Raw genomic sequence first — 27,265 nt, 5'->3', positions numbered from 1 at the left:
ACTGAATTCTGCCAACAATCCAAATGAACAAGGAATCATCTTCTCCTAGAGCTTCCGGAAAGGAACTAGTCCTGCCCACATCTCACTGCTAGCGCAGTGAAGCCTTTGTCAGACTTCTGACCTACACAACTGTAGAATAATAGATTTGTGTTGTTGAAGCCACTAAATTTGTGATAACTCATTATAGCAGCAATAGAAAACTAATACAAATACTAACTTGTTTTTTATAAAAGCGTATTAGACTGTTTTTGTATATACTGTGACTTATCTAGCACTTCTTTTGTTGGACATTTAAGTTGTGTCAAGTTCTTTTTTTTAAAGATTGTATTTATTTATTCATGAGAGACAGAGACATAGGCAGAGGGAGAAGCAGGCTTCTCACAGGGAGCCCGATGTGGGACTCAATCCCAGAACACTGAGATCATGCCCTGAGCCAAAGACAGATGCTCAACTATTGAGCCACCCAGGCGTCCCTCAAGTTCTTTACTACATGCACAAGGCTATAACAAGCATGACTGTACTTATATTCTTACATTCTAGTAATTGTATTTTTTTAGAATAAATTCCCCAAAATGATTGTCAAAGGCTATTTTTCCATAAAAATATTTTGATATAAATTATAGTTACAAATTAAAAAGTCCATGCCAATTTTCTTTTCCAAAAGGTTGTAGCATTTCATAGTCCAGCTTGCATTTATGAGTTTTCATCACTCCTGTTCAGATAAGCGTAGAGAACTCTTTACAAACTAGCACTCAAATCTGACATGGAGGTGGTTTAAAAGTTTAGGTGCAGGACACCTGGGTGGCTCAGTGGTTGAGTGTCTGCCTCCGGCTCAGGGCATGGTCCCAGAGTCCCAGGATCGAGTTCCAGGTTTGAGTCCCACATGGAGCTCCCCACAGGGAGCATGCTTCTCCCTCAGCCTATGTCTCTGCCTCTCTCTGTGTGTCTCTCATGAAAAAATAAATAAAATCTTTAAAAAAGAAGAAAAAGTTTAGGTGCATCTGGGCATGCATGTCCTACATTCCAATTATGATGAAAATAATAAGACTATACACTGCTTCCAAAAGAATATTTCCTAATATGCCTTTTATCATAACATAGACCTTTTAAGATGTTAATCTACATTGTAAGAGTTTGAATAAACTCTGGCACTGCTTCCAAAATCTGACAATCTTTGGAAAGCCAAGAATTTTTACTCCATAGCACTTAAATTATTTAATCTAATGTGAGATTCAAAGAAGTAAAGGCAATAAATTCATCTGTCCTCTTGATTCAGTTGGCTAGGAAAATGATATTGTCTTCACTAACCCCAAAAAGAGGTAGAGATGGGTCAAGGGAGAATAATATAATTTGAGCAGCCTTTGCAGAGTGATTTAAATAAAAATGTCTTTTGATTTCAGAAAATGTAATCAAAAATTTTTATGGGAAATGACCTTCTTTCTACCTTGCAGGCTTTGATTTTGCCTGTAGAACTCCCTAGATAAAATTTAACTTTAAGCTAAATTTTGTTTATTTGGAAATTTAAATTATCTTAGCATTAAAAATGTGTATTTAAAATATTAAACTTACTCAAGTGAGGCATTAAGAATTTGGAACTAAAATAAATGAGATAATGAGGAAGTGAAAAACATATTTTTTATAATTAACAGCTCATTTTGAGTTAATTATATACAATTACCAAAATCTAATTGCAATTTATTTTCTATTATCTGTGGGAAGAATCACAGGCAAGGGAGCTTACATTGCTGCCTTCCTGCATAAATGCTATAGAATGAAAATAAATAATATGCGAGGCCTTAATGACAAATAAGAGCAAATAGTAGAGCACAGCTGAGCCAAACCATTGGAAGATAATTATCACATGAAAGATGATAATAACCTAAAAAAATCACAAGAACTCTGATTACTTATAGGTTTTCTGGTTTGTTTCTTAGTTAGTTTGATATCTGTTTGTTGTCTGTACACAGATGACCTTTATAAATTAACATTAGTTCTATAATCCTACAGATTTCAAAAAATCTGACCATTTTTGTATTTTATATAATACTGAGCAACAAAAATTTTTATTAAACATTTATTATTATTTTTTAAAAACTGGCTCGCCAAGTACTACAGGAAATATACAGAATCCCCTACCATCAAGTACTCTAATATAGAGTAAGGCAAGTATCCCAATATTTATCATCTATTGGATAATATATGAAATACAAAGAAATGAAGAAAAGGTTTTTGGAAGTTGTAATATCTGAAATAAGTCCTAAAAGATAGGATAGAATTTGATGGGTTAGAGGTATCTAGGAGTGAGTCTGTGTGTATGTGTGTTTCATGGGGGTGAAGCCATGTGGAATCTGAGTAAAGGAAGAAAATCACATAGTATGTGAAGGACACAGCAGGAAGTATTCTTTAGTTTTACCAGAAGTATAAGGGAAAATGAAACTAAAGATTAAAATCATAAATTAGGTTAGGTTATGAATGGATTTAAATATCAGGGCAAAGGTTTTAGACCTGTGTGATTGGAAGAATAAAAAAATTAGGAAAAAGAACTGATTTTGTGATAAAGATGATTAATTTTATTTTAAAGGCCATTGAAATGAGGGTCAAGAATACCAGGTTTTAGTCTTTCCAAAAATTAGCCATGTGACTTTAAAGATAATACTATGTTCCTCAGTCTCCTTGCCTGTAAATGAGAGAGTTCAACTAGATTTTTATTGAGTTTGTTCCATCTCTAACATGATTATCTAATTATTAAACAGGTTTATTTCCAAGCCAATGTACTTAGTATATATGTAGAAATTTGAATCTAAATCTCCAAGAGAAATTGAAATTAGAGGTTTCGATTTGGGAGTCATCTAGACTGGTGTTGCCAATGGGTGTTAATTTCTGAGAAAACAATGGTATTAACAGATGGGTATTAATTTCTGAGAAAAAATTCAGAGATGAAAACAGTACCTTAGAAAATGCCTAGATGCGGGAGTCTAAAAAAACAAGAGTGGCAATCTAAAAAGTTGTCAAAGAAGCAGGCTGGTGCTGTGTCATGGAAACAAAAGAGGAAAAGCAGAAATTTGGTTGGGAGAGTATGATTTTGGAGAGAGGAAGGACCTAAAATGTCAATAATCCTGAGAAGTGACTGGTGAAGGAAAAGATTGCAGGAAATGAATAATTGAAGGAGCCCAGTCCTAAAAAAGGTAGGAAGATCAATTTTTGTCACTGGTCAACTTCTCACTTATTTGTTACAGGCTTCTCTTTCTCTGCTTGTACCTCTACCCACCCCTTCTTCCTTTTTTCTACACATTGTCCCTATGTAACCTTATCTAGGCACTTGGCTTTAAATATTATCAATATGCTGATGACTCCCAAATTTGTTTCTACAGGACTGACCTTTCCCCATAATCATTACACCACATACATCACATGGATCTTGTCTATACAAGATGTCCATTGAACTCTCTCTGCTAGAGACATCTGTTCAATGTTTCACAGATAACAAAGCTAAAACAGAAATCTTATTTCCCTTTTGTAACCCCCACTCCATATACACCCCATCCCAGTCTTCATTTCAATAAATACTAGTCAGTCAAAACCTGCCCTTCACTTCTCTTCTTTCTTCTCTCTTCCCTTGCAAGCAATCTATAAGCATATTCTTTTATTTCTATTCTACTTCTAAAATGTATGTACTCTTCCCAACCATAGTTCAAACCTGGGCTTCTGTAGAGAGTTTTACCCCCATAAAATTCATTTTCCACAGCAGATTGAAAGATCATTCAAAAATAGCAGTCTACCCTGGCCTAAAATTCTTCAAAGACTCCTCAATAATGTAGAATGAAATCTGAAATCTTAGATTATTCTGTCTTAGAGTATTCTACATGATCTGGCTTCTGCTTACCCCATTTCATACCACTCTGTTCTCCTTCAGAAACATTTAGTGACTCTTACTTAAAATTTAAACTTCTTACCATGGCCATTAGGGCCCTTTATGTTTTTTTTTTCCCTTGAATCATGTGTTCCAACTACATTGGCCTTGGTCTTCTTTCAGTTTCTGGTACTTGCTGTATCATACCTATAGCTGTTTTTAGCACTCTTAATCCTGTTCTTCCTTGTGTTGACTCTTTTAGATGAGAGTTTAAATATTATCTCCTTGAAAGGATTCTGTCCTAATCATCTATGTAAATCATGTGTCTCTCGTTGTTCCCTCCTTCCATATTCCGAAGTCTAATATACCACTTCCCAACTCTAAGCTTCCTGAAGGCAAAGATACAACTGTCTTGTTATATATATGTCATAACATATCTTCTAAATGTTATAAAGATTATATATTCAGCATATAGTATGTGCTCGTAAGATATTGGTACAGTGGAGGTTTTAAAATCTCAATCTTCTCAGTAAAGAACGAAGTGAGCTAATTTACTAAGAAAGGTGGCAGTATGGACAGTATTTGGGAGGAGGAAAGATATTTGGAATAATCTCAGGGGAAGGTTTAATAAATCCTAAAAAGGGATGATTAAGAAGTGTTATATCCGTATTATAAAAATTCCTTCAAATTAATAAGGTAAACTATCCTAAGAAGCAGCTCTCAGAAGAGTAAACCCAAACAGCCAACACATATATAAAACTTCACAACTAATCTTGGGAAAATAAAATTTTAAAGCAATGAAAACAGATGAAAGACCAAATGTGATACAAGAATCCATCAAAATCCTAGAAGAGAACACAGGCAGCAAGCTCTTTGACCTTGACCGCAACAACTTCCGGCTAGACTGTCTCCAAAGGCAAGGGGAACAAAGGCAAAAATGAGCTATTGTGACTTCATCAAGATAAAAACTTTTGCACAACAAAGGAAACAATGTACAAAACCAAGCTACAACAAAAGACAAGCTACAGAATGAAAGAAGATATTTGCAAATGACATATCAGATAAAGGGTTAATATCCAAAATCTATAAAGAACTTATCAAATTCAACACCCAAAGAACAAATAATCCAGTTAAGAAATGGGCAGAAGACGTGAACAGACATTTCTCTAAGGAAGACATGCATACAAATGGCCAGTAGACACATGAAAAATGCTTAACATCATTGGCATCAGGGAGACATCAATCAAAACCTCAGTAACATACCACCCCACACCAGTCAGAATGGCTAAAATTAACAAGTCAGGAAATGACAAATGTTGGCAAGGATATGGAGAAAGGGGAACCCTCTTACACTGCTGGTGGGAATGCAAGCTGGTGCAACCACACTGCTGTTGGGAATGCAAGCTGGTGCAACCACTCTGGAAGACAGTATAGAGGTTCCTCAAGAAGTTGAAAATAGAAGCTACCCTATGACCCAGCAATTGCACTACTAGATATTTATTCCAAAAATACAAATGTAGTGGTCCAAAGGGGCACCTGCACACCCAGCAATGTCCACAATAGCCAAACTATGGAAAGAGCCCACATACCATTAACAGATGAATGGATAAAGAAGTGATTTATATATATATAATATATATATAATATATTATATATATATAAATTCCAAAATAAATAAATAAATAAATAAATTCCAAAATAAATGAGTTCCAAAATAATTTATTTATATATAAAAAGATATCTATATCTATATCTATATAGATATATATATACATAAAACGAAGTGAGAATGGAATGTATATATTCCATTCTATATATATAATAGAATGGAATATTACTCAGCCATCCAAAAAAATGAAATCTTGCCATTTGCAATGATGTGAAGAGAACTAGAAAGTATTACACTAAGCAAAATAAGTCAATCAGAGAAAGACAATTATAAGATTTCACTCATGTGGAATTTAAGAAACAAAACAGAGGAACATAGAGGAAGGGAGGGAAAAATAAAATAAGACAAAATCAAAGAGGGAAACAAACCATAAGAGACTCTTAATCATAGGAGACAAACTCAGAGTTGCTGGAGGGGAAGAGAGTAGGGGGTAGAGTAACTGGGTGATGGGCATTAAGGAAGGCACATGATGTAATGAGCATTGGGTATTATATATAATTGATGAATCACTGAACTCTACCTCTGAAATTTTTGTGTGTGTGTGTACACACTTAGTTTTATTGTAACGAAGCAACTTGTACACTTTTAACATTTAAAACTGAGCATCTTTCCTTTCCAGTGAAACAAAAAGAAAATTTAAAAATAAACAGGAACAAAATTACAATAGAGAATGTCAATTCCAAATAAGATCCTACAGGTTCTGCTGATTTTCCCATCGAGTGGCAGGGCTCAAGTCATCATTAGGAGAGTTTTATTTTAAAAGTGTCATCTTAAACTGCAAGGATGTCCGTTAAACATCGCAATTAAACATGCCAAAGGAGAAGCCATGTTGTCAAAATGCCCACTTAACCCACCCAAACATCTCAAACCCACCCTTTGCTGACCTTCTATAACCCCATTTTTTAAATTTTTTTTTCTTTTTTTAAACAAGAGAAAGTAGACAGGTACATGTTGGTAAATGCTAACTGTCCATATTCACATAGAGACACAGTGTAATCTCTGAGCCCAATATACAGAGAAAGGAGGAAAAAAGCTAGAATTCTATGCACTACTACACAGGGGCCTAGCACCCTCCAGCTTCCAGCAGAGCTAAGGGAGCAGAAGGTTTTTTTTTGTCCCACAGAGCACGGTGGTGTTGATTCCATAAAGTTTTTGTTGAGACAGGAAGGAATAAAAATGAATTTGGAACAGAAAGGGGTAGAGATTCTTTTCCCGCTGTATTCTGCTCAAAATATTTCCCCCCAAAATAAGCTGAGAACAATGGTATAAAGGGAGAGAAAAGAGACTTCAAAAAACAGGGCGAATGAGCACAAGAGGGGCGGGGGGGGAGACGCAACTTGCTCCCAGGGACTGGAGAAAATTAAAAAAGGAAGGTTGGAATCCATCAGTGTTCCATTAGTCATCTTCTCCTTCATTCTCCTCTCCTTCCTCCCCCTCATCATCATCTTCATCTTCTTCACCTTCATCTTCATCTCCTTCTTCATCAATATCTTCCAATCCTTCTTCTTCATCATCATCTTCTTCTCCTTCTTCATCATCCATATCAGGAACCAAGTAGTACAGTAATGGATTTGGCCAAATATCATCTTTGATGACCTCTTCCTAACTCATCTGCACCTGCATCAGAATGGTCAGTAAACCAGGTGAAGAAACTCTCTGGTTCCTCGTGCTGTCTCTTCCTGCTGGCTTTATTCTGTGTTTGACTTGAACGTTTCATCAAATCCTTTCCAGATTTCCATTTTTTTATTTCAGTGGACTTTGACGATGGATCACCACTCTCATTCAGATGAAATTCTTTGGAGAGAACTTTATTTTCGAAGTAAGGGTTTTCATCAAAATAAAAATCTATTCTGTAACCTGATATAATATCTTCAAATTCTGTCACTTCAACTCTTGTCAAATAATGCAGCGCCTCTTCATCCTCCTCCCCAAGCAGTGCAGACACTTGTGGATGGTTGACAAATGTTGTTACCCAAAAATTGGGGATTTTGGCGATCAATTCCGACCTCTTCTGAAAAAATGGTTGGCGGAGTTTGTTATATTTCTGTTCTACTTTCAAAATCTCCTCACTGGCTTGTTCATTAAGTCTGTCTATTTCATTTTGTTCTTCATCAATATGTTCAATTGCTTCTTGCTGTTCTTTTTCTCCTTTCGGCAAGTGCTGAGAGGTAGACGTCTCCTCCGGCTTGGGGGCCGGAGGCAGCCTCAGTTTCTTCGTTTGAGGTGCAAGCGAGGACTGGCGCTTGAGGGCCATGCTGTGAGGAAACTTCACGAAAGTGGGAGAGGGGCACATCAGGAAGAAATAATAATACATAATATGTTAATTGAGTTTAAATAACAAAATTTTTTAAAAAGCAATGAAAATAACAAAAAGGTAACAATTTTTAAATTAATAAATAGGCAGAATTGAAGGAGTTAATAATATCAAGAGTTAAAGAGAGTGTGGGAAAACAGGTACTCTAATACACTACTGTTAGGAATTGTGGGCCACCTGGGTACTCAGTCAGTTAAGTGTCTGCCTTCAGCCCAGGTCATGATCTCAGGGTTCTGGGATCAAGCCCCACATCTGGCTGCCTGCTCAGTGGGGAGCCTGCTTCTCCCTCTCCCTCAGTTAACTCCTGCTGTTCTCTCTCTCTCTCTCTCTCTCTCTCTCTCCCCCCATCAAATAAATGAATAAATCTTTTTTTAAAAAAAGAAAATTCCTGGAACCACTTTGGTGGCCAATTTGGCAATATCATTTTATAATTATTTTCAATTATCAATGATAATTGGCACAAAAACATCCCTTCTAATCATCTACCCCTACCTTCTAATATCACTTCTTTCCTTTTTTTAAAAGATTTTTATTTATTTTTAGAGAGAGAGTGAGAGGAGGGGCAAAGGGGGAGAGAGAATCCCAAGCAGACTCCCTGCTGAGTGGGGAGCCTGACACGGGTCTCCATCTCACACACCAAGATCATGACCTGAGCCAGAACCAAGAGTCAAGACACACAACTGACTGAGCCACCCAGGCACCCCTCTTTCCTCTTTTTAACTCACAACCTTTTGGTCTAAAGAATTGTTCATGTAAAAAGAGAACATTTCTCTAGTATTTCAGAATTCTTTAACAACGTGACTTATTAACATGCATGGGGATCTCTGCTGTCTATCTTAGACATGCTAGAGATCATCTATAAAATTGTAAAATTGGGCTCAAAGACATCCCATTATAAAGCATAACTAAAGTAAAATGAGAAAAAAATGTTTGCTCTTAATTGAATGTCACATAGCTTCAGTAATAGAGAAATTTTCAGGGATTGGATAGTGATCTTCCTATCATTTCTCAAATTCTTTTAAGTCATAAAAAAAAAGAAAAACAAAACCTGTTTCCTTTTACTTTCTTCTAGTTTCACATTTCATTCTTTTAATCATTTACCTTTTTGATAAATAAAAAATCATCACTTAAACATAGAATTACCATATGACCCAGCAATTCCACTCCTCGGTAACATTCATCTACACAAAGACTTCTATGTGAAGGCTCACAGGAGTATTATTCGTAATAGCCAAAAAGTGGAAATAACCCAAATGTCTAGCAACTGATGAATGGATAAACAAAATATCATATATCCATACAATGGAATATTTGACAATGAAAAGGAACAAAGTACTAATACATTCTACAATGTGGATGAACTTAGAAAACAAGCTAACTGAAAAAAAGGCCTCATGAAGGATTGTGAATTATATCTTCCATTTATATGAAATGTCCAGAAATGGCAAGTCTATAGTTAAAGGATATAAATTCCTGATCACCTAGTGCAGGGAGTGGAGAATAAGGAGCACCTGCAAATGAGCATGAGCTTTCTTTTGGCGATGTTAGAATTATTCTAAAATTAGTTTGTGGTATACAACTTTAAACTTGCTGAGAATTACTGTAAATGGGTAAATTTATGGTATGTAAATTTATCTCACTATAACTTTAAATTTTTTCCTCTATTTTTAATATTGTTCTGTATTGAAAATAAATAGAACTAAGAACAAAAGAAATGTTATAAAGCTTTGCATGCTCTCAGACCATACCAGCCTTCTTCCTCAAGATTTTTCTGCCCACATACCCCTTCCTCAAGTTGGTAATTGCTTTTTTAAACTTAATTCTCCCAGATGACATCCTATTCTATATTCATGATAGGTATAATACTAAGACAAGTAGTAGCAAATACTCAAATCCTATTTATGAGACTTATGTCCTGGTGAATGATAATTTGATTTTTAAAAGCTGTATAAAACCAACAATTTTAAAAAGATAAATTGGTGATAAATATAATTTATGAAATCAACTTTTCTGTTTTCTTCATTTTAAGCAATAAAGGAGATGGCAGGACTTCACCAGTCTGGTGCCTCTTCTGTCCATGCCTGAGCTTGATCTTGTATAGTTTTCAGGAGCAAAGTTTCTTCTTACATTCCATACTGCAGCAACTTCCTTCTCTACCCTTGCCACAAACACTGTTTTCTTTTTTTAAAGATTTTATGTATGTATATATGTATGTATGTATATGTATGTATGTATGTGTATATGTATGTATTTCAGAGAGAGAGGGCAGTGGGAGGACCAGAGGGAGAGGGACAAGCAGAATCCAAGCTGAGCATGGAGCCTGACACAGCGCTTGATACCATGGTCCTGAGATCATGACCTAAGCCAAAGTCCAGAGTCAGACACTCAACTAACACCCCCACAAACACTGGTTTTTAAATGATGACGAATAGACTAAAACATAAGGCTACTTAAGGTTTTCTCAAGCTATTGTCTACACATGCTCTGTTACTTTGCATATTGATGGCACTTAAATAAGAAAAGACAAGCCACTGTCCCCTTTTATGTGATATGGCATATCCTTAGAATTAGCTTCTTCATGTAAAATCTACATGTTCTGACTCTGGATAATTTTTTAATTATATTTGTCATCTTAGTACATAGTGGGTTTGTGGGATAAATATTTTCTAAGATGGCACTTCATAGATTTTTCAGGCTATTAGATTATTTGGCTACATATCATTTTCCTAGGGTCTGATTTATATGTATATGGGGCAGGGGGTAGAGAGCATCATCTACAGAAATTAGAGTAATTGGCTAAAGAATACTGCTGCTACCACTGGTTAAATACAAGGAACTGGATAATAAATTGTGTAATCAGTTACATTTTATATGCTTTACACAAATAGAGTTGTGGTGGTTTTTAGCCTTCACTTTAACAAACACACAAATCTTTGTAAAAGTAATTTTCTTCCCAGACAACATTAGTGGGATTGGGGAATTGGAAGTTTCATTGCCACTTGAGTCAGCTTACTTTGATAACCTCATTCCCAGATTTATTTGGAATAAGAGCAGTTTGATTTCTATTTAGACAGTGACTACTACCTATCCTGTTTCCAATCTGAAACATAAGGTTTTTTGTCCCAATTTGGAACAAGGGTGGCACCTTACATAGTGAACATTGCTTCCCAGGAGATAGAGAAAAACAATAGTCTCTGAGGTTCAGCTGGTTAAAAAGTAGAATTTATTTGTTAACATCTGTTTTACAAGCCCCAATAAATAGAGACCAATCTAAGGCCTACAACTGCAGATTTAGGTGTCATATCAAATCTTTAGTAGTATCCAAAGGACTGTTTCTGGACCTCATTGATATGTCCAAGTCCTGATTCCTTTTTTCTTTCTGCAAGTATGTAAGATTTTTATTTGAAAGGAATTTGTAAACATTTCTATATACATTTATACAACTAAAGTATTTGTACATACAATTATTTTGCAGGGGCAAGAAGGAGTAAGACAAAATGGATGCTAGCCAAAAACATTTTCCAAAAACGCCATATTGTCATATAAGATTTTTATATGCCTATAAAAGGGTGGAGGCAGCAAAGTTAGGTCAATTTTTTATTTTTGTTTTTAGGAGTCCTAAAAGTTATCTCTGAAAGGATATACAATTTTTCGTTGCCATAAACAATTTTTATTTTTAATTAGCAATAGCTTCAAATGCCTTTTCTGACTTCCTGGATATAGTTTAAAAAATGATTTTTTGGTTTCAAGACAATGGAATACACAAAGGATAATCACATAAAAGCACAAAGGTTTTAAAAAGAAGTTCATTCTTTTATTTGTAGAAGTATGTATGTAGGGACTTCCTGGGTAGATAGAGTAACTAGAGCTTTGTTTGAAGATAAGATGAAAAGAAACAATGACTGTGTTTCTGAGCATACATTTTGATCATAAAGTGTCTGAGGATATGGTTGTGATCTTGATTAGCCCATGGTTTGTTACAGGTAGTTGCCTGTCTCAGAAGGACTGGCTATTACATATGAAACAGTGCTAATTTTTGATAATCCTACAGAGAAAATTTCATATTAAACTCAACTCATTTGTTTTTCACATTGCTCCTGTGGTGAAGAGGATTGATTTCTGTGTTGCTTTTGCTAGTTGGCATTTTCTCCTTTAGTAAACAGTGTGTGCCAGCTTTAATCGTTTAACCTTGAATCTGAGCCCTGGGCTGTTTGTTGGAAAGAGAATCTTTCTTTGTTATATCATGTGACATGGTGAAGGACTGCATTAGTTAGGGTCAACCAGAGAATAGAATCAGTAGGAGATATGTATTATGAGATGTATTGCAAGGAATAGGCTTATGCTAAGCAAGTGTGAAGTCCATAAGGCAGGCTGTCAGGAAGATCAGGTTGAAACTCTTAGGTACAGGCAGAAGCTGCTGTCCACAGAAGGGACTGCTTCTTTTTCAGGGTAGCCTCAGCTCTGCCTCTAAGACTTTTTAAGAAATTGAATCAGGCCCATCCAAATTCCCTAAGATATTATGGATTTTAAGCAATCTGTGAAATACCTTCACAGCAATCCCTGGATTAGTGTTTGACTGGTTAACTGGGTAATGTAGCCTGGCCAGGTTGACACATTAAAAAAGACCATCAAAGGACACCTGGGTGGCTCAGTGGTTGAGCATCTGCCTTCGGCCCAGAGCTGATCCCAGGGTCCTGGGATGGAGTCCCACATCAGGCTCCCTGCATTGAGCCTGTTCTCCCTCTGCCTATGTCTCTGCCTCCCTGTGTGTATCTCTCATGAATAAATAAATAAAATCTTAAAAAAAAAAAAAAGACCATCACAGTGCACCTGGCATCAGCTTGGCACCCATACATGTCTCCTTAAACCATACTTAATCTCCAAATAAAGATAAGAGAGGCATACTTCCATCTAACGTGATAGTTATCTCACAAAGAGCTGAAAACATACGAACCCATCCCCAGAGGAGGATGTGAAGTCTTTGGGTGATGATCATTGTCCTTAATATCCTATAGTTTTAATGCTGTGATGTAACATAAATTATTATAAATGCATCTTATGTTAGATAATAAAGGATGAGAGGAAAGAAAACAAATTTAGTTAATATACATATACAAACATACTCTAACAAAGTAAGGAAGAAATATTAGTCTTCATCTCTGCGCCTGACTACATGGCTATACCTGGTATTTATAACTACTTTTTTTCTGGTACCTACTCCGTATTCCTTTTGCCGTCAGGAAACATTTCAGCTGGCCATGGATCTTTGTCCAGTAAGGTGACCCAAGACTTCATTTCTGAGAGGGCAGGCCTTTAGCATCATGACTGAAATGTATTGTCGGAGCTTCCCATTGACTTTAATCAGAGGACACAATACTAAGAGATACCCTAGGGATTTCTTACATTCCTGACACCCTCTTCCTTATCTCCATTGCATAGTAGCAACCCATTTCCCTCTCAGATCAATCACCCTAGTATATATAGTTACCTTCTTATTTGGTTGTTGATTTAGAACCATAAAGAGCCCAAAGTAACAACATGGCATGTAAACTTCCAGTTCAGTGGAATCACTGTTATATCTCCTGGTAGAAAGATTCCTCCTTTGGAATGACTCCTAAGCCAACAAATTCTAAGATCCTGGGGAATGGAAGCAAAAATTTGCTAATAGGTCACTCAGGGAAATAGTGAGTAGAGCCAATCCCATCTCCAACCTTTCTTTTTTGGATTTATGAAGCCTAGCTATGGAGAAATAGTACCATTTATTGGGCACTGATTTAGAGTGGATTTAGAGCATCCTGGAGGACCTTTCCTGAACCCTACAAGGTATTCCTTCCTAGCTGGCACTACTGCTGAGCTTTTAAAGGTTATTTCACAAAAAATAAAAATAAAAAATAAAAAAATAAAGGCTATTTTGCTGTACTATCAATGATTGCAGATATGAATGGATTCCATTAATATGGTCCTATTGCAGTACTTCATAGCAAGTAAGTTCCTTGATCAGAGGCAATGCTGTGTAAAATACCATGGCAGTGGGTAAGGCATTCTGTAGGTCCATGGGTAGAAGCATTGTGCACACAGAAGGAAAATCCATATACAGAGTAAATTTCTATTCCAGGAAGATATATGACAGCTACTAATACCATCACAGCTACTAATAGCAGATACCTACAGTCTGTCAATTGAAAAAATAATATATGGCTAGAATGAATGCTATGGTAGTACCTTAGAGTTGGAGACATTAGTATATATTCATGTTTTTCTGTTGTCTTATTCTGCTCAGGCTACCATAACCAAATGTCAAAAACTAGAAGGCTTAAACAACAGAAATTTATTTTCTCACAGTTCTGAAGCCTGGAAGTGTAAAATCAGAGTGCCAGCATATTCAGCTTATGTTGAAGGCTCTGTTGGCTTGTAGATGGCCACCTTCTCACTGGGTCCTTACATGGTGGAGACAGAGAACCAGCAAGCTCTCTGGTGTCTCCTAAGTAGGCTATTCCCAACATTACAGCCTCACTCTCATGACTCATCTAAACATAATTACCTCCTAAAGGCCCCATCTCCAAATATGATACCATCACAATTGGGAGTTAGAGCTTTAACATATGAATAGGGTTCATAATACAGTCCATAGAATGTTTGTGTATGTGTATACACTGATGAATGTATACAAAAATAAATGCATATATATATGTGTATATATATATATATACACATATATATATATATAGGTTAGTATACATAATATGTATCCCTTAGCTATGTCTGCTGAAAGGGCCAAGGAACAGTGATCCCCAGTGGCAATAAGCCAGCACGCAGCACACAGATCGTAGTTTCTAAATACCATTCTCCAATAAAAGAAACCAGGACTCCTGAGAGAAATGGCTAATTAGACAGATGACAAAAAGAAAAAGAGAGATGAGCCTGGATCCAGAAAGCAAGGAAGTGCTCAAAAATCAAAAGAATAAAGGCATATGAAAGGGACAAAGAAGTGAACCCAAAAGAGCTTCCAATGGCCAAAGCTACAACAATTTGAGCAACAAAACAAATAGTGTAATCCATTATAACCTGAAGTATAAAATAAGTACAAATGAGTCCAAACTGATATAAATAAATGATTGAATGAATAAATAAATAGAAGAAAAGAGAAAAATCTTCCTTCAGAAAAATTCCAAGTAAATATTTCTCCCTCTGGGAGGTAGACCTTAGCATCCACTCCACTTGAGTGTGAGCTAGACTTAGTAATTCACATCCAAGGAATAGGATATGGAAAAGGAAAATCCTGCTTTATAGTGGAGAAATATGGTGAGCAGTATGTTAATCAATCAACCAAGTTTAACACTGCCAATGATTATCATGTTGCTATCATATGATGTGATAAGGAGGGAACTTTACCACCATAGTATTCTTCCCAAACGCTTATGATGCTGTACTGGGGAATCATGGGGAAATGAACATTGTACAAAATACCTAACCAGTCTTCAAACTGGTCAGGTATAATCATGAAAGAAAAAAGACTGAGCAACTGTCACAGACATGAGGAAACTAAGAAGACATAGTGACTAAATGCAGTGTAATACCCTGGAACATATCCTGGTATAACAAAAACAAAGGCATAAGCATAAAAACAGATGAAATCTTGGGCAGCCCAGGTGGCTCAGTGGTTTAGCGCCTGCCTTCAGCCCAGGGCCTGATCCTGGAGACCCCAGATTGAGTCCCACGTTGGGCTCCCTACATGGAGCCTGCTTCTCCCTCTGCCTGTGTCTCTGCCTCTCTCTCTCTCTCTTTCTGTTTCTCATGAATAAATAAATATTTTTTTAAAAAAAAAACAAAAAAAAAGATGAAATCCTAGTAGTCTAGAGTTTAATAGTAATTAATGTGTTGTTAGTTTTGACAAATGTATCATGCTGTTGTAAAATGTTAACTTTAGGGGAAGCTTGGTGAAGGGTTTGGGGAAGGTCTCTGTAATATGTTTGCAACTTTCCTGGAAATCTAAAATTATCCCAAAATAAAAATTTTGTTTTTCAAAAACAGGAAAGTATAAAGGTAGATTACTATGCAAATGAATCAGAGAAAGCGGTTTTTAAAAAATAATACTGTGATTTTACAATGTACTAATCAATATCCACTTAGTGTGATCCAACAGCAGCTGTACTACTTTAGCAATAAAATGGGATTATAAACAGAATTTAGATGCACTGAATCCCAGTGACACTTACCAAAATGCCCTCCACAAGCATAGTAATGGCAGGTGTTTTGTTTTTTATTTGCTTATTTCTTTCCTTATAAAATGATGCACGGGTTTGTTATCAGGTAGTTGAAGGTGTTCCCGTGTGGTATTCTCAATTTTATATGTGAAGCAAGAGGTTAGATGATCTACTTAAGTGTGATAGAGGTGGTGAGGAAGGTACAGGGCTGTATGAGGGTGGAAATGAAGGTCTGAAGAGTAAAAGAGGCTTGAAAATAATGCTATGAAGAGCTTAAGAGTGGTAAAGAAAGCTGACCAGGAAAACCCAAAAGATGTTTGGTGGCACTGCATGTTCAACTGATTTTAGAAATATAAAATTCAGCTTAGGATTGTTTTTACTTTACTATGGGGTTAAAGCTATATGAATTAAGTAAAAAATGTACTTTGAATTTTGATTTTGGATCTTTTTCCAGGCTAGTGATATACCCTACAATCTTCCCTCATGATACTGGGCAAGGGCAGCAAGCTACAGCTCCCAGTCAACCATGCAATCGGGAGGATAATAACTGATACACTTAACAATCATTTTGTGTCCATACAACTATTCTGTTTTTGACTTTCAGTACAGTAATCAATAAATTACATGAGATATTCAAGACTTTATTATAGAATAGGATTTGTGTTAGATAATTTGGCCCTACTCTAGGCTACTGTAATATTCTAGACTAAGCTGTAGTAAGGTGTATTAAATGCATTTTTGACTTATGATAGTTTCAACTTATGATGGGTTTATCAAGACATAACCCCATCATTAGTTGAGGAAGATCTATATTGAGTTTATACTGCCTTTTTTGAAAAGTAAAGTCTCTTAGGACATCGAAGTGGTAATATATAGCAGGAAAACATACACAAGTATAGAATTTTATAATCCAGGACCATTACAAGGCAGTGTAGTACAATGATTTCATATCTCTAGCTCTGCCACTTACTAGTTGTATGAACTTCGGTAAATTATTTAACCTTGCAAAGCTTTGGTTTCCCCAGTCTTTCCAAAGAAAACATGGAGTGGTTGTCAAACTTAAGAAAGAAAGCATTCTCACCTGTTATTACTCTATGTAGAGCATTTGGGTAAAATCAGAGAGAAAGGAAAACTGGAAATCTTATTCCACTCTTAAAAATTCTTGACTGCTTTTTGTTAGCACTTCATATCCTAAAAGGAGATGAAGGCAACCAGTAGAGTTGTCATGTTCAGCCTAGTTCATGACAGATGAAAAATCTGTCGTAATTAAATGCATAAACAAAACCTAAGATAAGGCAGAGAAAGAAGTGTGATTTTCTGATCTGAGACCCAAAGAGTCCAAAGAGCTAGGAAACTACCAAAAGTATAATTCTGATTGTATGAACATAATTGAAGAATTAAGAAAAGTTTTTTTTTAAATTATGCTACAGAAATAGGAAGATAACAGTTCAGGGTAGGTATAAGATAATTTCAAAGGACAGTCCATCAAATACACTAAGTTCTAATAAATAAGCTTAAAATTTTAAAATATGCCATGCATGACTAAAGTAGCTTGTCTAATTTTTTTTGAAGGATTAAGGGCAAACCAAGGGTAGGTTTACTGTTTAGAACCTGTGTTATATTAACACATGGCAAAGAGAATGAAACACTGCCTATTTCTTCCTTCCAAGATAAATTATCTTTGGTCTAGAAAGAGTGGAACAACCATTGGTACAAGAAAACTGAAGCAAAAGATAGGTGGATTTTATTTAAAATATACATATATACCCATGTATGTACATATATAGAGATAGATATATATATAGATATGTAGATATATAGATAAATAACCTCAATTCTTCTAGCTTAATTTATTCACATCTCAGGGCAGTAAAGGTTCATGTAGACTGCTAAACATTTATTGATTGAAGATTTGTGGAAAACTGTGGAGGTACCAGGAAGCTAAAGATGAATAAATTGCATTTAATTTAAAAAAAAAATAGAATTTGGGGTGCCTGACTGGCATAGTTGGTTAAGCATCTGACTTTTGGTTTCAGTTCAGATGACGATCACGGGGTCATGAGATCAAACCCTGAGACCAACCCCATGCTCAGGGCAGGCAGAGTCTGCTTAAGATTTTCTCTCTGACCCCACCACCTGTGCACATATTCTGTCTCTCTAATAAATAAATAAATCTTTAAAAATAAAAAGGAATTCTTCATATTATATGCCAATGAACTAGACATTAATTCTGGAAATGATTATTAATTATAAGAGGACTTATGGACTAAGAAAGCAGAATGAACATGTGATTACCACTGTTTCCTACAGAATACCACTAATATGTCACAAAAAGATATTTGGAAAACCCAAATGTATACCCTTCTTTTACCCATTTCAAATATATTTGAATCTTATTACTCAAGTCAAAAACTGTATTTTTACTTATTTCCTTCCTTCACCCTCCATATCCAGTTCATTATTGACTATTTATAAAAGTATCCTTTATGTCATCTTCCTTCCATATTCATTGCTTCCATCTAATTCAAACCACTGCCATCCACCTAGATGATTGCAGATGCCTACTAATCTATGTTCTTATTTCTTCGTCAGAGTAACATGATTTTAAATCATGTGCCAGAATCATGTTTGTCCTCTGCTTAAGACCCTCTGATGGCTTCAAATCATACCTAAACACAAATCTCCGCTCTACCCCAATTTACAAGACCCTACCTGCTGTGGTGCATGAATACCTCTTTGACACTGTGAAGTGCTGTCACTCTTCTCAGGATATTTCAGCCACCATGGCCTTTCAGCTTCTCAAATATGCTAAGCTTATTTCATTCCAGTCTGTTTGTGTTTGCCGTTTGTTTTGCATGGGATGGTCTATTCCTGCATTCTTATATGACGAACTTCTTACTCAAAACAATCAACTATCACTTCTCATTCTTCATATTGGCAAAAAGTAAAGAGTGATATCACCCATTCTTAAAGGGCTGCAGGGAAAATAATAAAATGCAGTATCTAGTGAAATATAAACTATTTTGTAGAGCAAGCTGATTCTACAGTTAAAATTTAAAATATAGAGCTGAATCAAGGTAAAAACACAACAGAAAGCTCCCAGGTGATTCTAATACTGTCTAGTTTGGGGACCAAACAGACAAGATCCCTTCTATGCTCAGGTTGTGCATGTTGTGTTAATTAATTTACAAGTCTTTTTTTTTTTTAAGATTTTATTTATTTATTCATGAGAGACACACACAGAGAGAGAGAGAGAGGCAGAGACACAGGCAGAGGGAGAAGCAGGCTCCATCCAGGGAGCCGGAAGAGGGACTCGATCCCGGGACTCCAGGATCAGGCCCTGGGCCAAAGGCAGGCGCTAAACCACTGAGCCACCCAGGGATCCCCTTAATTTACAAGTCTTACATGTCCTACTATAATGTAACTGAAGTTTGGGGAACATTTTATTATAATATCATTATTACTATCTTTAGCAAATAGTTTTTGCATATTCTTATGGTCACTGGAGGTTCAAAGTAGTACCAAAATCACCATTGCTTTCCAGAGCTGGTATGTACCAAAGGTAGCTGAAGAATACTATCCAAAATCAACCTTCTCTGAACTATGGTTTCTGATCCCTTACTTCTGTGTTTACAGAACCTTTGAGCAATGTAAGAGGAGCTTCCATCTCTAAATGAATGAGCTAATAGCCATAATATACTGTCGTGTTTTTCATGCCCAAGTGGTTATTATGTCCTTAGTAACTCTCTGTTCCTACCTCTCACTTTTCTCCAAGAAGCAATCCAGCATGACACCTAAGAAACACACTTACTACATGGAAGCCTTTTTGCAAAACAGCACAATTCAACAGAAACCAATTTTAAATTGCAGAATTTAAAAACTATGGTTCATTTGGTGACTATACAGTAATGTCAATAGCAACAAATGCTATATGAGAAAAACATGCAAAGGACTATCTTTGTGTAAATTATATAGAACTATTAACAGTGAGGTAACATGATTGATTTCCTTTCAGCTACTCACACTGGGGTAATTAAAGGCTTTCATTTTATCCTTATGCTCTGGGACTTTTCATTCTTTGAAGGTTCTGGGTCAAATAGGTCCCAGAGCATGGCCCTTACAAACTGTAAGAAATCCACAGTTTTATACCTCAAAGCTGGCTGCTTTAATTATGGGTCCTTTTAAGTGTTTTTCTTTGAATCCTTCTAACATGTTGTATTTTCTTTTTGCCCAGCTTTCTATTACATTCTCATTTACTTCAGGGATGATCATTTTTATGAATAGGACCTATTGGCAAGGAAAAAAAAAAGATTTCAAAATTGCTATTGATTTTTCCAAAGCTGCCTGTTCTCAATGGCTGTGAACCAGTTCTAAGACTCCTGTGGTAGAGAATGGTGTGTGTGTGTGTGTGTGTGTGTGTGTGTGGTCATATTGAGTATATGAAAACATGAAAGACCTTATAGCATGCTGGTGTCCTGAGGATTTTTATAAAGGTTCATTGATTCTCAGTTTCATGTTACCAACTTGGTTGTTCCATATATATAGTCAAAGTCCTAAAGAGAGACTCTTTTCTCTTTTTGGCCCAAGATGACAAGGAAGTTTCTTGATAGCCTCTTTTTATTTTATTTTTTTTAGGTTTTTATTTAAATTCCAGTTACTCAGTTAACAGTGTAATAGTAGTTTAAGGTGTACAATATAGTGATTCAAGACTTCCATACAATAACACTCAGTGCTTACCACAACAAGTGCACTCCTTAATCCCCATCACCCATCCTCCCAACTGCCTCCCCTCTGGTAACTATCAGTTTGTTGTCTATAGTTAAGAGTCTATTTCCTGGTTTGCCTCTATCCTTTTCCCCCTTTGCTCATTAGCTTTGTTTCTTAAATTCCACATATGAATGAAATTATATGGTATTTGTCTTTGACTTATTTCACTTAGCATAATACTGTAGTTCTCTCCATATCATTGCAAATGACAAGATTTCATTCTTTTTGATGGCTTAGTGATATCCCATTGTGTGTGTGTGTGTGTGTGTGTGTGTGTATCTCACATCATTTTTATCCTTCATCTATAGTTAGACAGTGGAGCCATTTCCATTATTTGGCTATTTTAGATAATGCTGCTATAATTTGTTTTTCCTTTAGAGAAAGAGAGAACACCCACATAGGGTGGGGGAAAGGGCAGAGGGAGAGAATCTTAAGCAGACTCCCTGCTAAGCATGAAGCCCAATGTGGGGCTTTACCTCACAATCTCAAGACCATGAGCTGAGCCAAGATCAAGAGTCAGATGCCTAACTGAGCCACCCAGGCACCCCAATAATGCTGCAATAAATATAAACATCAGGATGCATGCATCCCTTTGAATTAGTATTTTTGTATTCTTAGGGTAAACACCTAGTAGCACAATTGCTGGATTGTAGGGTAGTTCTATTTTTAACTTTTTAAGGAAACTCCATACTGTTTTCCAGAGTGGTTGTACCAGTTTGCATTCCCACCAACAGTGCAAGAAGATTCCCCTTTCTCTACATCCTCCCTAACACCTGTGTTTCTTGTGTTATTGATTTTAGCCATTCTGACAGCTGTGAGATGATACCTCATTGTAGTTTTGATTTGCGTTTCCCTGATGATCAGTGATGTTGAGCTTCTTTGCATGTGTCTGTTAGCCATCTGCAGGTCTTTGAGAAAATGTCTGTCTATTCATGTCTTCTGCCCATTCTTTAATTAGATTATTTGGCTGAGTTTTATAAGTTCTTTATATATTTTAGATACTAACCCTTTATCAATTATGTTGTTTATAAATATATATCCTCCCATTTTGTAGGTTGTCTTTTAGTTTTGTTGATTGTTTTCTTCAATGTGCAGGAGCTTTTTATTTTTTATTTTTTTGATATAGTCCCAATAATTTATTTTTGCTTTTATTTCTCTTGCCTCAGGAGACGTATGTAGAAAGTAGTTGCTATGGCCAGTGTCAAAGAGATTACTGCCTGTGTTCTTCTCTAGGATTTTTGTGGTTTCAGGTCTCACATTTAGTTTTTTAATTCATTTTGCATTTATTTTTGTGTTTGGTGTGAGAAAGTGGTCCAGTTGCCTTCTTTTGCATGTTGCTATCCCGTCTTCCCAACCCCATTTGTTGAAGAGACTATCTTTTTTCCATTGAATATTCTTTCCTGCTTTGTTGAAGGTTAGTTGACCACATAATTGTGGGTTCATTTCTGGGTTTCCTGTTCTGTTCTGTTGATCTATGTGTCTATTTTTGTGCCAGGATTATAATATTTTGATCACTGCTGCTTTGTAATATAACTTGAAGTCCAGAATTGTGATGCCTTCAGCTTTGTTTTTCTTTTTCAAGATTGTTTTGGCTATTTGGGGTCTTTTGTGTTCCATACAAATTTTAGAATTGTTTATTCTAGTTCTGTTAAAAATGCTGTTGATATTTTGATAGGGGTTGTATTAAGTATGTAGATTGCTTTGGGTAGTATTAACATTTTAACATTTGTTCTTCCAATCCTTGAGCATGGAATATCTTTCTATTTCTCTGTGTCATCTTCAATTTCTTTCATCAGTGTTTTATATAGTTTTGTGAATACAGGACTTTCACCTCTTTGCTGCAGTTTATTCATAGATATCTTACTGGTTTGGGCACAATTATAAGTAGGATTATTTTCTTAATTTCTCTTTCTGGTGCTTTATTATTAGTGTATAGAAATGCAACACATTTCTGTACTTTCATTTTGTATCCTACAACTTTACTGAATTTATCAGTTCTAGCATTTATTTATTTATTTTTTTGGTGGAGTCTAGGATTTTCTATATCAGAGTATCATATCATCTGCAAATAGTGAAAGTTTCACTTCTTCCTTGCCAGTCTGGATGCCCTTTATTTCTTTTTGTTGTCTGATTGCTGTGGCTGGGACTTCTAGTACTACATTAAATAACAGTGGTGAGAGTGGATATCTCTGTCTTATTCCTGACTATAGAGGAAAACCTCTGTTTTTCCCTATTGACTGGGTTTTTCATGTATGGCCTTTGTTATGTTAGGTATGTTCCCTCTAACCTACTTCATTGAGGGTTTTTATCATGAATGGATGTGGTACTTTATCAAATTTTTTTTTCATCTACTGAAATGATTATATAGTTTTTAACCTTTCTTTTATTAATGTGGTATCACATTGATTGGTTCATGAATATTGAACCACCCTTGCAATTGATGGCCTCTTGCTAGTTGTTTTACTCAGCAATCAGATCCCAAAACACATGACTGTGAATGCCAAAAAATAGATTATTTTTGTGATATTTGTTGATTACATGAGGTTATTACATCTCTTAGATGGGCATGAGGAGAAAAGTGAATTGGAATTATAACTCCTTATAAATTCTCATGAGTTTATTTGAAGGTTAGACTTTTCTTCAATAAATGGGAAAAAGCATTCCCTTAATGTATATGATACTGTCTGAGTTGAAGGACTTTGGATGATATTTTTAAAGTTTATCACAGGGTAGCCTTGGTGGCACAGTGGTTTAGCGCCGCCTGCAGCCCAGGGTGTGATCCTGGAGACCCCGGATCAAGTCCCATGTCAGGCTCCCTGCATGGAGTCTGCTTCTCCCTCTGCCTGTATCTCTGCCTCTCTCTCTGTCTCTCATGAATAAATAAATAAAATCTTAAAAAAAAAATAAAGTTATCACAAAACTTTTGTTGAGAATAAAGGAACAAAAAAGCTCTTTTTGATACATGCTATTATCAGTTTTAAGAGCCAGAAGACTTCCAACTTTATACCCTTACTGAAATTGAGGGGCTTCCTTTATTTACTGAAGGTTCATAGTAACTTCATTTGAAATAGCCAAAACCTGTAAACCACACAAATAATCTTCAGTGAGTGAATGGATAAATAAACTGTGGTAAATCCATATAATGGAATACCATTCAGAAATTAAATGGAATGAACTATTGACACATGATACAACTTAGATGATTCTCAAAGACATTGTGCTAAAAGAAACCAGTCTCAAAAAAAAAAAAAAAAAAAAAAGAATGCTGTTTGATTCCATTCACATAGCATTCAGAAAAAGACAGTAATAGATTAGTTTACTAAATCAGAGTTGTGTTTTAATTCCACAAATGCCTCCTAAATTATAATCATTTCTTCAGTAGATGTATGTTAGGCCTCTTCTCTATGTACATCCCCATGGAAGGCAATTCTGTGGATTCAGAAAGGAGCAGGGCATGATATCTGCTCTTAGGAAGCTGATTGTGTGGTGGAAAATATTCATACTTTATTCATACCTATATTTCTTAGTTTATATTAAACTAACATTTTCTTTTTTTTTAAGATTTTATTTATTTATTTATGCATGAGAGAGAGAGAGAAAGGCAGAGACACAGGCAGAGGGAGAAGCAGCAGGCTCCATGCAGGGCGCCTGATGTGGGACTCGATCCTGGGTCTTCAGGATCACACCCTGGGTCGAAGGCAGCACTAAGCCACTGAGCCACCCGGGCTGCCCTGAACTAACATTTTCATCTTCCCACCTATAAACCTTCTTTTATGTACTTTTAAAAAGTTTTAAAAAGGGCGGCCCGGTTTAGCGCCTGCCTTCATCCCAGGGCGTGACCCTGGAGACCCCGGATCGAGTCCCACGTCGGGCTCCCTGCATGGAGCCTGCTTCTCCCTCTGCCTTTCTCTGTCTCCTCTCTGTGTATTCTCATGAATAAATAATAATTTTTTTAAAAAAGTTTAAAAACTACTCCTTCTACATTAAAATATACATTAACTGACTTAAAGAACCATCTTCCTTATTGAAGACCATAGAGAAATTGTGAAGGCATTTCTGGAATCAGAGAAACAGAACCCAAATTTGTGGTTTGGTTACAGCTGCAGTGCCGTGTCTTATTCATTACCATCCTCTTTTTCTTAACTCTTCTTCATTATTTTATTTATTTATTTATTTATTCTTCTGGGAATAATTAAAATCAAAACATTATAATTAATGAAATTCCTGCAAAATTTCCTTTTATGAGGGAGCAAGTAAGATCTACTGACACCTTCAAGTATAAAATGTACCTACACTAAAATGAAGTCTGCACTAATCTCTAATTACCAGGGGAGGGTCATATGTATGTATGAAGCACTGACTTCTCTCTAGAGTTTATATTTTAAAGTGCCTATCAGCACAGAAATATCAATGGAACAGGATAGAGAACCCAGAAATAAACCCACACTTATTTGGTCAATTAATATACAACAAAGGAGCCAAGCATATACAATGGGTAGAAGACCATCTCAAAGTAGATCAAAGACGTAAATGTGAAACCTGAAATCTAGAACTCCTAAAAGAAAACAGGCAGCAATCTCTTGGATATCAGCCTTAGCAAACATTTATGGATATGTCTCCTCAGGCTAGGAAAGGGCAAAAATAAACTATTGAGACCACATCAAATTAAAAAGATTTTTTTTTAACTTTTTTTTAAAGATTTTATTTATTTATTCATGAGAGACAGAGAGAGAGAGGCAGAGACACAGGCAGAGGGAGAAGCAGGCTACATGCAGGAAGCCTGATGTGGGACTTGATCCTAGGTTGCCAGGATCACACCCCGGGCTGCAGGCGAAGCTAAACCGCTGCACCACCGGGGATGCCCCAAATTAAAAAGATTTTGCACAGCAAAAGAAACCATCAACAAAACAAAAAGGCAACCTACTGAATGGGAGAAGGTAATGGAAAATAATATATCCAATAAGGGAATAATAGGCAAAATATGAAAACATTATAACTCAACAACAAGAAAAACACAAATAATCTGATTAAAAGTAGGCAGAGGACCTGAATAAACATTTTCCAGAGAAGACATAGCAATGGCCAGTACACATGTGAAAAGGTGACCGATATCACTAAGCATCAGGGAAATGCAAAACAAAACCATGTGAAATATCACCTCACACCTGTCAGGATGGCTAAAATCAAAAAGACAAGAAATAACAAGTGTTAGCAAGAATGTAGAGAAAAGGGAACCCTCATGCGCTGTTGGAGGTAATGTAAATTGGTACAGCCACTGTGGAAAACAGTATGGAGGTTTCTCAGAAAAAAAATTTTCCCCCTCAGGAAATTAAAATTAAAAATAGAACTACCATATGTAAGTCCACTACTGGGTATTTACTGTCAAGGAAGAATAATGTTTTCTGCCTTTCAGTGGCCTAGTTGGGCTAGGAATCAAATTGACATAAAACAGATTAACAGGAAAATCAAATATAATATTGTATATACAGGGACTCCACAAAGTCATGGAAATCCCAAAGACAGTGAGGCAGCATGATGCTTTTATGAGCTAAAGAGAGGGTGGGATTGAGGAAACAAAGGGGGAAAAGACCAATGAGCAGGAAGGTGAAAGATATTTAGAAAGCAAGGGTTGCCGTATTATGCAAATGTGTTTCTTAGATAAAGAGGGCTCTCTGTTAATAACTCTCTTCCTGGTACAGGCAGGGGAAGGTAAAGAGATTCACCTGAATCTTCTGGGTTTTGATCATTTTTTAACTGAAAATAATCTTGATGCCAAAGTGGCCCATCTTGGGGCAGCCTGCCCTTGGCCCCTACATTATCCAAAGAAAGCCAAAACGTGATTCAAAAAGATGCATACACTCCTATGTTTGTTGTAGTGTTATTTACAATAGCCAAGATATGGAAGCCAAGATAAATGAAGAAGATGTGATTGATACATAGAGAGAGAAAGAGAGATACTGATACACACAATGGAATATTACTCAGCTATAAAAAATAATGAAATTGTCATTTGTGGGAACATGTATGGACCTAGAAGGCATTATGCTAAATAAAATAAGTCAGAGAAAGACAAATACCATATGATCTCTCTTATACATGGACTTTAAACAACAGAACAAATGATCAAGCAAATAAAGAACAGAAATGTTCATGCTCAAAAAAAAAAAAACAAAAAAAAACCAGAAACCTGTTCATCAATATAGAGGACAGGTTGGTGGTTATCAGAGGGAAAAGTGAAATAAGTCAAGGGGATTAAGAGATACAAACTTCCAGATATAAAATGAATAAGTGATGGTGGCTATCAGTACAGTATAGGGAAGGAATATTATAATAATGTTTTAAGATGATTGAATATACTTACAATGGTGAGCATTGAGTAATGTATAATATTGTCAAATCACTGTATTATATACCTGAAACTAATATATGTCAACTATACTTCAATAATAAATATACTTCAA

The 27,265-nt window shown here is 36.0% G+C and overlaps 1 protein-coding gene and 1 pseudogene across 19 annotated transcripts in view; one reads left to right on the top strand and one right to left on the bottom strand.

Annotated features, from left to right (window-relative positions):
- Positions 1-27,265, top strand: part of KIAA1328 (KIAA1328 ortholog) — a 373,028-nt gene that overhangs the window by 250,114 nt on the left and 95,649 nt on the right. The window lies entirely within an intron of this gene.
- On the bottom strand, positions 6,090-7,781 carry LOC112647856 (protein SET-like; annotated as a pseudogene).

This window comes from Canis lupus, chromosome 7 (assembly GCF_003254725.2).
Source record: "Canis lupus dingo isolate Sandy chromosome 7, ASM325472v2, whole genome shotgun sequence".
Classification (NCBI taxonomy): Eukaryota; Metazoa; Chordata; class Mammalia; order Carnivora; family Canidae; genus Canis; species Canis lupus.
Note: the sequence above shows the minus strand (reverse complement) of the source record. Positions and strands in the feature narration are given on the sequence as shown.